Source organism: Carassius gibelio, chromosome B2 (assembly GCF_023724105.1).
Source record: "Carassius gibelio isolate Cgi1373 ecotype wild population from Czech Republic chromosome B2, carGib1.2-hapl.c, whole genome shotgun sequence".
In the NCBI taxonomy this organism is placed as follows: domain Eukaryota; kingdom Metazoa; phylum Chordata; class Actinopteri; order Cypriniformes; family Cyprinidae; genus Carassius; species Carassius gibelio.
Genome location: NC_068397.1, coordinates 29,387,590 through 29,400,124, shown reverse-complemented (window position 1 = coordinate 29,400,124; position 12,535 = coordinate 29,387,590). Strand labels below are relative to the sequence as shown.

General features: G+C 36.9%; 1 protein-coding gene across 1 annotated transcript in view; it reads right to left on the bottom strand.

Moving 5' to 3' along the window:
- The window catches only part of LOC127951120 (CUGBP Elav-like family member 5), a 164,611-nt gene that overhangs the window by 112,263 nt on the left and 39,813 nt on the right, over nt 1–12,535 (bottom strand). The gene's annotated exons all lie outside the window — the stretch shown is intronic.

Below are 12,535 nucleotides of genomic sequence, written 5' to 3'. Positions count from 1 at the left end.
GGGTACACACGCTCTCGGAATACACATCGCATTCTCTGCAGTTAACACACTGACCTTTAACCTCCGGCGGCCGTATGATTGACAGGCTCGGCATGATAGTGCCATAACCTTATCAACAGTGTGTGTGGAGAGTTTAGCTGCTGGGCTGTGGTTTAATAGAATTAGTGCAGCGTTTGAAACGCACCTGTCAATCAGGTGAACTGACAGATCTAAATGAGGGCAGTGTGACAGACCTGAAGTCAAAGAACATGGAAAGTCACCAACAAAAGTATAAAAATTAAAGTGGGGGTCTAATTTCTGCCAAGATACAACAGTGCTGCTATGACATTTCCATGCAGTTGTAATGTGGTGTTCTAAATGGATGTTATGCTGTTGATGCTATGATGCTGTGGTGTGCTCAAGGCATTGCTATGTAGTTGGTATTTGGTGTTATAAATGGGCTTCATTATGCTGATATGAGAACTTGTTGTTTTTTGGGATTTTAGATCACTAGCAATGTCTAGCAACTAACATTGGACATGGTACCAACATATATCTGAAACATGCTAACAATATGATGAAACATACTAGCAACTGCATAAAAACCGTACTGAAACCACTCTGGCAACCACATAGCAAACATTCTAAATTCAAACTATTAAAACTACTTCCTGAACATTCTGCTCGTGCCTTCTCATGGAAACAAAGCTTGTCTTGACACTTTTTTGTATCTAGTTATGCGTTTGATGTAAATGTGCACAAACAAGAACTGAAAACATATTAAGTGCACAGATCACACAAAATTGAAAACATCATGTCATCATTTACCCTCATGTCATTGGAAACCTATTTTTTTATGTTTGGTTTTCATTCTATGGGCAAGAAAAAAAAAATCAGAATTTCTCATTTTGCATTCCACTAAAGAAAGTCATCGAGGTTTTGAACAACATGAGATTGAGAAAATGATCAACTTCTCATCTATTCCTCTAAACCATCCGTTCTTGAGTCGTTGCTAATTGTTCTGCTCAAAACCAGAGAGAAAAGCAACAGCGAGGCAGCTGTCTGTCGCCTGTCGGTCATCTCCAAACTTATGATTTATACACAAATAAACAGGCAAACAAAGAAATGGCCATCCTTTACGCCCCCGGCGAGGAACTGCAGACATTTCATTAGTCTGGGATAAAAGAGCGGCGATATTTTGACGGACATCTGCGATTCATTTGCTTTCACACAGTTGTCATAAATTACCATCGTTATCAGCCGTCAGCTCTTCCCCGGACTGAAATAAATGAGTCTGTCAGCGTGTTACATGCTGATGACATAGTATGCAACAGCATTCAACACACACACAACAGAAACAACTTCAATTCCCTCTCTACATTTATTAAAGATGCATGATAAAAGAAACTACTGTGTTTAGATGTAGTGAAGTGCATTCACAACTAACATTCAGCTTAGTTACACACACTTCTACTGCAATATTACATGAGCTATTACAAGTGCAAGATTGCTAGTACAACCAATCTATGACCAAAATTGAAGTTTCATTGGACAAAATGTATGGTAGGAAAAAAGGTGACTGATATTGTGCTGATATAATGCTCATTTATAAAACCCTTATGAGTAGTTATAATATTAATAGAATTATACAATTATTATACCAACTATTTAAGAGAATTAGAATAGAATAGTAGAATTAAAATTAGGCCTATACCTACACATATATGAGAGACAGCGAGAGAGAGAGAGAGAGAGAGAGAGAGAGAGAGAATAGCAATACTAAATATATATACACACCGTATATTTCTGGTATTAAACAGTTTATTATTAGATAATAATGATATTAGAAACATTATTAATTTGTTATGCTATTTAATCAAAATATATATATATATATACATAAATTATATATAGACATAAATTACCTGGTTTATTTTTCATTGATACAAATAATCAAATCAAATCATATTCAATATTATTATTTTACACTATATTTACCCAAAATTCACTATTAACTAACTAGCCATCGTATTCCACCAAATACAAAATAATATTCAGTTTTTGGTATTTCATTGACTAGAGATCTCCAGACTTTTCTTAACTATAGATGTGTAAAACAGTATCAGTATGAAGAGATCATGACAGAATAAGAGCTTGACAGCTCGACATCTCTGCGTTTGTAATCCCTGGAGATCATCGTCATCTCAGCGCTGAGATTGTGAACGGCGACTGTGATCTGATCTTAAAAAAATATATAACAGCCCTGCTTCTCTTTCAGGAAACCCCACTGAGATAACGACAGCCACCGCTGTCTGCGGAGAGAGAGAGACAGATGACAAGAGCTGAACCATCCAGTTACAGCCCAGAGCTGATATCACACATCCACTACTGCGTTATCATTTAGTGTGTGTGTGTGTGTGTGTGTGTGTGTGTGACGAAGACACACAGCAAGTGAAAATAAGAGTGTAAAACGCAACAGCAATACTATACATACGTGTGTGTGTGTGTGTGTGTGTGCATGCGTGCGTGCGTGCGTGTGTGTGTGTGTGTGTGTGAGACGAAGACACACAGCAGGTGAAAATAAGAGTATAAAACGCAACAGCAATACTATACATACGTGTTTATGTGTGTGTGTGTGTGTGAGAGAGAGACGAAGACACACAGCAGGTGAAAATAAGAGTATTAAACACAACAGCAATACTATACATACAAGTGTGTGTGTGTGTGTGTGTGTGTGTGTGTGTAAAGTAAAGTAAGGTAAAGTAAATAGTCTGTGAACATACTTTATTTGAAAATCATTCTTCATGTTCCATTTACAGGTTCTTCGGATCAGTGTTTAGGTTTCTGGGTTCTTTAAAGCACAGAACATACTGTATAGATTGTTATCTAATGAACAAGAGATGGTAAAGTTCTTTATGAAATTTATGGAATCTTCAAATCATTTCTGGTTATATCTGGAATCTCCACACACACACACAGAGAGAGAGAGAGGAGAGAGAGAGAGAGAATGTCAGAGAGATGTTTACAAAGGAAACATTGATCGTGTTGCCTTGACGACGGAATCTGGCTGCACTACTCTGGCATTAGGATGCTCCTGGACTTGTTGCTGGTTGTTATTCCTGTGCTTTTGCTTTCAAGACACTAAAAATAAGACAAAATGAACAACACTTACCATGTTCCCCAAAACATTTCGACATCCTATCCATGATACAAGAGCACAGAGCAGGAATAAACTCCTAGTGGCTATAAGAACAAGATCTTTTGATAATCTGAGTAAAACATCATTTAAAAGCAGCATCAGTGTGTTACATAAGTGCTGCTAACAGACAAGCTCGCTCCCCCCCTGACAGCATGTCTCTCCCAGAGCAGATGGTGCCGTGATATGAATCTAAGAGTAATAACTAATTACAACAGGCAATCTGGGGACTTCAGAAAATCTCAAACAGCTAAACAGATCACCATTGATACTCTCTTGCCTCTTAAAGGAATATTTCACTCAAAAATGAAAATTTGCTGAAAATTTGCTCACCTTCAGGCCATCCAAGATGTAAATGAGTTTGTTCCTTCATCAGATTTGGAGAAATTGAGCATTACATCACTTGCTCAGCATTCGATCCTCTGAAGTGAATGGGTGCCGTTAGAATAAGAGTCTAAACAGCTGATTAAAACATTACAATATTCCAAAAGTAATCCAGATGACTCCAAGTGAAAACATGCACGCTTGTCAGAAACAAATCCTTATCTTTTTAATAATGCAGTTTAACGTTAAATGAGTCCATAATTCATAATCACACTTCTTCCAGTGAAAAAGTCCATCCCCTGTTGTCTCAGAATCCGTTTTCACTGGAGGAAGATTTATTATGGATTATGGACTTATATTTTGGCCAGAAGCAATGGTTTGAAGTTCAAATGCTTTAATGGTGGATTTGTTGCAGCTCTTTGCTCATAAAATGTTAAATGGTGGACTGGAGTGGTGTGGGTGTTTTTATCAGCTGTTTGGACTCTTGTTCTGACGGCACCCATTCACTGCAGAGAATCCATTGGTGAACAAGTGATGTAATGCTATATTTCCAAATCAGTTCTGATGATAAAAAAAACGTATCTGCGTCTTGGATGGTCTGAGGGTAAGTACATTTTCAGCAATTTTTCATTTTTATGTGAACTATTCCTTTAAACACTAAGAATGTTATTGCTATAACACTAGTGCAGCCAGAAGTGCTGTGACTGTCAAATGTGCTTGATGAATTTGAAGCGAATTACTTAATTGATATGGTAATGCTACATGAAACTCAAACAGTACATGCTATGCATACATTCCTGCACTCCAACATTTTTATAAGAAACCAATACTGTATTCTATGATTTCCACAATGAAACTGTGAATGGAATCTCAGAATTGAGTCTTTAAAACAGAATTTGTTGTATAACACGGAGTGTCATGGAATTCGCCAAATTTTGAATTGATAAGACATTCTAAATTAAACCAAAATGGAACTCAGAAGTATTAAAATGGAAAGCACAAAATTTGAAAAAATAAAATGACATTTGGGAAAATAAATAATAAAACATATTTCATAGGGCTGTAATACTGAAAAATGTAGATACTATTAGGCTGCGTTCACAATGCAGGCAATGGCGGGCCAAAAAGTTTTTTTTTGGTTTAGTTTTTATTTTGTTCTCTGACATTTGACTCAGATTGGTTTTTCTCATGATAGTGTGAACAGCACAAACCACATGAAATCTGATCTTTTCAATTCCAATTTGAGCTAATTCGACTACATGAGCCTTAGCCTACTTTTCAACTGTGGTTTTTCAACTCAAACGCTGTTTTTATGTGATTGTGCTAGTTTTGAGAAGCAATTGGGCGGATTTTGTTGTGGAAACCTGGCAACACTGTTTGTATTGTTCTTTTGTGCGTGCAGATCAGTTCAGAGCCATTATCTGTTCATACTGGAAATCTGATATTGGCCACATTTAAAACAAAAATGTGAACAAATATACAAAAAAAATCAAATCTGAGCAAAAAAAAATAGCACCAAGGCTCGCAGTGTTTCCATGCAGTTGTTATGTGGTGTTCTAAATGGATTTTATGCTGTTGATACTATAGTGTTTTCAAGGCATTGCTATGTAGTTGTTATTTGGTGTTATAAATGGACTTGAGAAGCCAAGATAATGTTATTCTGTTTAAACATGTTGTTTGTCGTTTTTTTTTGGGAGGGGGATTTTAGATCACTAGCAAAGTCTAGCAACTAACATTGTACATGCTACCAACATATATCTGAAACATGCTAACAACAGACTAGCATACTAGCAACTGCATAAACAACCTATCAACCATACTCTAGTAACTGCCTAGCAACACTCTAGCAATTACCTAGAGTACCTTAGCAACCATACTCTGGTAATTGCCTAGCAACACCATAGCAACCACCTAGAATACCTTAGCAACCATACAGGATCAAATTAGCCACCAACCAGAACACTTTAGCAACACCCTAGCAACCATACTCTGGTAACTGCCTAGAAACACCCTAGAAACCACCTATAATACTTTAGCAACAAGTATGCAAACTATATAACTAAAGAAATGCATGTGGGTAATATGTAATGTGACATTTCTAAAACAAACAAAAATACATGAATATGTTTTAAACATTGAATTAAATGGTGAAATTTGCACATTGCATGACATAAACAAACATATTTTATTGTTGTGTTAATTTGCCATATTTAGAGATATAATGGCCCACACTTACACACACACACACACTGTCTATTCTGTATGAGGAGAGCAGTGTCAACATTCAAACCCACAATGCATTCTGTTATCTGTGCCATGCTATTAATCGATAGTGTTATGAAACGTCCCTACCACGTGCATGTGTGTGTGTGTGTGTGTGTGTGTTTGTGTGTGTGTGGAGCTCAGATAATGGCACACTGCTTCAGTAAAAGCCAGAAATGGTCAGAGTTGGAATGTAACAAATTACATTTACTCGTGTTACAGTAATTGAGTAGCTTTTTTTTTTGTACTTCTACTTTTTAAACTTATTTTTAAAATATGTAATTGTACTTTTACTTAAGAATATTTTGTTTGAAGTATTGTACTTCGCTACATTTTAAAACACATTAATTACTGAGTTAAAAAAAAATCGCTCCCTGGAAACTACTGCAGTCAATAATGGGCAAGAAAGATGCAGACGGACAAAACAGGCATTAGTGGTGCAGACACCGCTAAAAACGAAACCCTGTCATATTCTGAAGTTGACCTCGAAGGAAATGACGTGAACCCCTGGCCATATTTATGCTCTATTATGGGAGACCAAACTAGCAGCTTTAAAAATCTTGACAAGAAACCAAACCTTTGCAAGCATGTAGAGGGAAGCTAAATAATTGCATCATCGCATTGGTGGTTAAAATAAAGCTTTGATATTTTAGCAAGAGGTTTTGCACAAATTAGCCAAAATAACAGTGGTGCGGAGTGTGCAATATATCGTCTGCGATACTATCATAATTGTTGTTTTATTGTTGCATGCATTTATAGTGCATTCTTTTGATTCAGTCTTGTAAAATGCATTTAGAATGATAACAAAATTGAAACTGAAGGGGCAGAAAATTTACATATTTATATAATTTCATATAGTAAATCAAAATCACACAAAGAATGCCATCTTTTCCTCCAAAAATCATCCATATATATATATTATAACAGGTCAATAAACAAGCTAATTAAGAGACTTGCATTTTAGACACATATTGCCTGTTTTTGCTTTATTTTTACAACAAAAAAATAATTCCAAACACAGCCACCAAAGCACAGTTTTGTGTCTCTGAGCAACATTGACAGTGTTTCGTTCCTGAATGAATCAACCGTTTAAATGATTCGGTTCAATCGCAATGACTCACTTATTAACAGTGACTTCATGACACATACTGGGCATTTTAATTTCACATTTAAAGTATCTTTTGATTATTTTATATATATATATATATATATATATATATATATATATATATATATATATATATATATAAATATATATATAATTAATTTCTTATCATTTCAAATGAGTATTCAAAATTTTATGTCTTGTATAATAAATCATTATTCATGCATTTGTAACTTCCGATGAAGCTTCTGCATTTCGTCTGCATTGAAAAGATGAGTTTGTTGCTACTGATTTGCCTGGTAACAGCCCAAATGTCTTATTATTCTAAATAACTGATTCCTTTAATTAAAAACAACTAGTGTGAGATTAATAGGCCTATCCCAGGGGTGTCAAACTCAGTTCCTGGAGGGCCGTAGCCCTGCAGAGTTTAGTTCTAACCCTGCTCCAGCACACATATCATGTAGTTTTCAAATAAGCCTAAATGATTAGTTTAGCTGAGTCAGGTGTGTTTAATTAGGGTTATATCTGTGGGCCTCCAGGAACTGAGTTCGACACCCTTGGTCTGTCCTATTTTTGCCTCCCTCCCACTGTTAAAATGTAACTAAATAATTTTTACTCTGATTACATTTTAAATGAGTGAGTAGATTTTTAGACTGGTACTTTTACTTGTACTTAAGTCAAATTTCATTAATGCAATGGTATTTTTACTTGAGTAGAATATTTTTGTACTCTTTCCACCTCTGGAAATGGTGAACTGTACTCAAACTGACCTCAAACCAGTTCTGACCGCTCTCAGATAGAGAAAGAGAGAGAGAGAGAGAGAGAGAGAGAGAGAGAGAGCATTAGCGGATACCAGGCGCTGGATGAGCATATGAAACATGCATTACAGCAGGAATATGGCTCATGAAAAAACATCCTGCATTAATGTAAGTTATGAATATATTTGAATTGCATTTCAGAGATGTTTGGATTGGACTGTGCATCTAGAACACTGGCACACACACACACACACACACACTCTTTTCACAATGCAGAGTGACTCTGTCTGACAGAATTAATCAGTTGCGTTTGCTATAGTAAGCATCACAATAATGCTCACATTTAAACAAACCCCACGCCCTGAATGCACATTGTCAGTGTAGTGACCATCTAGCAACGCCCTAAAAACACTAAAAACAACCACACAGAACAACTCAGCAACCAACAGGATCGTGTTCTATTCAGAATAGAATTCAGTGTGAATTGGAGACTCAAATAGGATGTGCAATTACACATTTTGGGAAGCAGAATTATAAGAAAGAAATGTTACAAAATAATTATATTTCATATAAATGCCGTATTTTTTTAACTTTCTATCATGTGATCATTTACACTGAAGAATGTAGTAATGATGCAGAAAATTCAGCTGTGCATCACAGAAATAAATTATATCTTATCATATATTCAAATAGAAAATGGTTATTTTAAATTGATAAAATATTTCATTATATTACTGTTGTACTGCATTTGTGATCAAATGAATGCAGCCTTGGTGAGCACTTTGCAACCCCACAGACAAGCACCACCTTGTTTCTTCTGAAAATGAAGAAACTGTTATTTCAGCAACTCCAAATCTGTCCATCTTTATGTCTTTTCTGCTCATTTCTTATCTTATCTCATCTCATCATCCTCCCTGCTTTCTTCTCCTCTGGTCTCCTCCCAGTCTTCAGTGATGTGTCGCTCTGTTCCTCTTTGTGTTTCTCTTCATCTCATGACACATCCTCTCTCTAATCTCAAACTCTCACTCGTCTCCTCCTCAGGCTATATTCATGCTCGACTCTCTCTCTCCATCTCCCTGTGCAGCAAACACTTCACCCACGCAGGATTACAAACCCGCTACAGACACACACACACACACATACTCATACACACACATACTCACAGTGCAGCTTGAAAACACGCTCTTCAGAAGAGCTTCTTGAGTGGGGGCTGGAGAGTGTTGGAGGAAGTGTGAGAGAGACAGAGAGAGAAGGGGTGAGAAAGTGTGTTTGTGAAAGACAAGATGAGAGAAGGAAAGTCTTCATGGACACACCGTGGTGAAGAAGGAAGGAAGGAAGGAAGGCAGGAGGTGCTGAACAGATCGATGTGAGACGACAGTCCATGTGTCATGCACAGGGATGCAAACATGCAGAAACCCTCCAAATATGAGCTATAATGTTCAACAATTCTGCCTTTGCTGGAGTAAATTCACTATATCAAATTCTCACCATCAAACTAACTGTATCTCTGTAAAAAGCAGGTCAATATTCCACATTTGGAGTAAGTATCTAAATGTTGAAAAGCAACGTACCAGTCAGCTGTAGGCCTGATCAAGAGGTGGTCTTCAGCAAAAATCTTTATGTCATGTTTCATATTCAAAGAAAATCCATTGATATAAAAAATACACACTGCTCAAATTGAATCACAATACATACTGTCACAAAGATTCAGATCATTAAACACATTTTAATATTACACAAAGATAATGCAACTAAATACAAAATGCAGTTTGTAAATTATGATGATTTCATTTCAGCGGTCCAAACCTACCTGGCCCTACGTGAAAAATTAATTGCCCCTCCTATTAAATCATGAAAGAACTGTGATTAACCACATTATTTTAGAAAGCTGAGTTAAAGGGGGGGTGAAATGCTATTTCATGCATACTGAGTTTTTGACTGAGTTGGATTCCCATGCTAAACATGGACAAAGTTTCAAAAATTAAGTTGTATGTTTGAAGGAGTATTTCTGTTCCAAAAATACTCCTTCCGGTTTGTCACAAGTTTCGGAAAGTTTTTTTCGAGTATGGCTCTGTGTGACGTTAGATGGAGTGGAATTTCCTTATATGGGTCCTGAGGCACTTCTGCCGGAAGAGTGCGCGCTCCCGTATAGCAGAGCACTGAGAGCACAACAGACTTCACTGATCAGAGCGAGAGCGTCGCCAAATGTCACAAAAGGAGTGTGTTTTTGGTTGCCAGGGCAAGACAACCCTGCACAGATTACCAAAAGAGAAACAGCATTAAGGGACCAGTGGATGGAGTTTATTTTTACAGAGCATCAACGGAGTTGTGCAAGTGTTTTTGTTTGTTCCCTTCATTTCGAAGATGCTTGTTTTACAAACAAGGCCCAGTTTGACGCTGGATTTGCACATTGTTTATTTCTTAAGGATGATGCAGTCCCAACGAAAAAGGGTCACGATCGTGTGTTGGAACCGCATGCGGTGAGTAAAACTGCTTCAAATATCTCTGCCTCCTTGTGACTGTTAGCCATGGTTTGTTTTGGACGTTTTTTTCCTCACGGTAATGTCACAGCTTCCAAACGCTCTCAACACAAAAGCCTACTGGCGCTCGTGATTCTTTAGCTCCGCCCACACGACACGCCTCCAGCCGGTCGTGTTTTTCCGGGAAAATTGGGACAAACTATCTTTCTCTTATGAATATAATAAAACTAAAGACTTTTTGGAGTTATGAAGGATGCAGTACTACTCTATAAGTACTGAAGATTAACAGGATATTGAGTGAAAACAAGCATGTTAACCTCCCTTTAAAACTTCACTAGCCACACCCAGGCTTGATTACTGCCAGACCTGCTGAATCAAGAAATCACTGAAATAGACCCTGTCTGACAAAGTGAAGCGTGCTTAAAGAGCAACACATCATGATCTAAAGACATCCAAGAACAGATGAGAAACACTATAGTTGACATGTATCCGTCTGGAAAAGGTTATAAAGCCATTTCTAAAGCTTTGGGACTCCAGCGAACCACAGTCAGAGCCATTATCAACAAATGGAGAATACCTGGAAAAGTGGTGAACCTTCCCAGAAGTGGCCAGTCTATGGAGTGAGTTTTGGTTCTTTATTACATGCGAGAAAATAAAAGATCTGAGAGAAAAAAAAAAGTTTGAGAGAAAAAGTTATCACACTGATAGCAAAAAAACATTTCATGAGAGAAAAAAGAATATATGAGAGAAAAAGTTTTCATGCCAATAGCAAAAAATAATAATATTTGAGACTAAAAAAAGTTTTGAGAGAAAATATTTTCTCATAGAACATAAAAAAATATACATTTGAATTTTTTTTAATTATTTCTGAGAAAAAAAATCTCTCTCAAAATACTTTGAAAAAAACCCTCAAATATATATTTTTTGCTATCTGTGTGAAAATATTTTCTCTAAAAAAAAAAAGTGTTTCTCTCGAAACGCTTTTCTTTGCTCTTGATGCAATTTCTTGCTCTCGTGTCAGGATTTTGCTTTCACTGTGAGAATTGTGTCATGGGCGGGGCCACGTTCCTATTGGCCAGTCGGGTGAGCATCGTCTTGTCTTGGGAGTCGAACTGATTCATAACACCATTGTTCGGTTCACCTGCATAGATGCCGTATCTGCCTTATGGCTAGTTAAGTTGAGCACGGACACTCCAATGTTTGGGTAAGATGATGACACACAGCTGGCTGAGCAAGTTCAGTATCACTGAAGATTAAACATTAAAAAATAGCACTCATATTCATGAATGAATGTGTATTATATTATTTGCTTGCTAATCGCTAGTAAAGCTAACCAGCCATCATGCTAGGTAAACTTGCAAACTCACCTGGTTTATACTATGTTTAAATCAAATGCCAAATTAATGTTTTGATTTAGATAGTTTCACGCCTTATTTAGTGAGTAGTGAGCAGTGATTGATATACCGTTTGAAAGTGTCCCACCTAGTTTTGTTTAAAATAGTCTTTGTATGGTTGTTGCACTACATGTTTAGCTACACTGCATGTATAGCTCACAAACTCAGCTACACGGGGCTTATTCTAAATATTTTTTACCATCTAGCCGAGGTCTTGAGCTGACAAGGTAAATTGCAGGTCTAGAACTAACTCTTACATTAGCAACCCACAAATATGTTTGTGCCTGTACTGTCATGGTAATTATTTTTTCTTTTAAATCTCTCAAACGGTTTATAAATCACTGTCTAACGTTAGCTAGTTGTAGGGTTGCCACCTTCCATGCATACTAACGTTAGTTGAAAGTTGTACGGGAGGTTGTATGAACAAGCAGTTACTCTTCAGATGCTTTGAGGCTAGCAAGTGCAAAGGTAGAAACTAGCTCACTACTCACTAAATAAGGCGTGAAACTATCTAAATCAAAACATTAATTTGGCATTTGATTTAAACATAGTATAAACCAGGTGAGTTTGCAAGTTTACCTAGCATGATGGCTGGTTAGCTTTACTAGCGATTAGCAAGCAAATAATATAATACACATTCATTCATGAATATGAGTGCTATTTTTTAATGTTTAATCTTCAGTGATACTGAACTTGCTCAGCCAGCTGTGTGTCATCATCTTACCCAAACATTGGAGTGTCCGTGCTCAACTTAACTAGCCATAAGGCAGATACGGCATCTATGCAGGTGAACCGAACAATGGTGTAATGATTCGGTTCGACTCCCAAGACAAGACGATGCTCACCCGACTGGCCAATAGGAACGTGGCCCCGCCCATGACACAATTCTCACAGTGAAAGCAAAATCCTGACACGAGAGCAAGAAATTGCATCAAGAGCAAAGAAAAGCGTTTCGAGAGAAACACTTTTTTTTTTTTAGAGAAAATATTTTCACACAGATAGCAAAAAATATATATTTGAGGGTTTTTTTCAAAGTA